Source organism: Euprymna scolopes, chromosome 19 (genome assembly GCF_053919585.1).
Source record: "Euprymna scolopes isolate OS-2025 chromosome 19, ASM5391958v1, whole genome shotgun sequence".
In the NCBI taxonomy this organism is placed as follows: domain Eukaryota; kingdom Metazoa; phylum Mollusca; class Cephalopoda; order Sepiida; family Sepiolidae; genus Euprymna; species Euprymna scolopes.
The window spans coordinates 92,872,680-92,873,313 of NC_136500.1; positions in this window are offsets into that span (position 1 = coordinate 92,872,680).

Here is a 634-nt window from a genome sequence, read left to right on the forward strand (position 1 = left end):
AATAAATATAAACTATGTATAAATAATAATTTTGTAAAAGTATTATATAAGATACTTTTAGTGTGGAGTATAATAATATGACCACATTATTTTAATACGTAGGAGTGAGTGACTCTGCATAAAAATCAAAGATGGCGTAAATGTCATAAAACGCAATTGCAACTACTCTTCGGGGTTTTTTTTAATTAATGTAATCATGCCCATATTCTTTTTATTTTCTTATAAAGTTCATGAGTTCTAATTCTTCTGATGAGTCAGGGTGGAAAATATTCAAAAACTGACAGTAATTATATGATTTCTGCTGCGCTACGAAACAGATGTCGTCAAAAATTGAATATTTTAATGTGCTGAAAGAAATAAACAGTAATATAACAACATCTTGGTATTTGGAATATAGACTTTTAGTCCTTTCTCTCTCTCTCTCTCTCTCTCTATATATATATATATATATATATATATATATATATAGAGAGAGAGAGAGAGAGAGAGAGAGAGAGAGAAAGAGAGAGAGAGAGCGAGAAAGAGAGACAGACAGAGAGATATGTGTGTGTGTGCGTGTGTGTGTAATAGTTAACCACTTATGAAGGCCAAAAACCAATAGAGAGTTAGGGTTAATAAATCTGCCAGTTAGCGG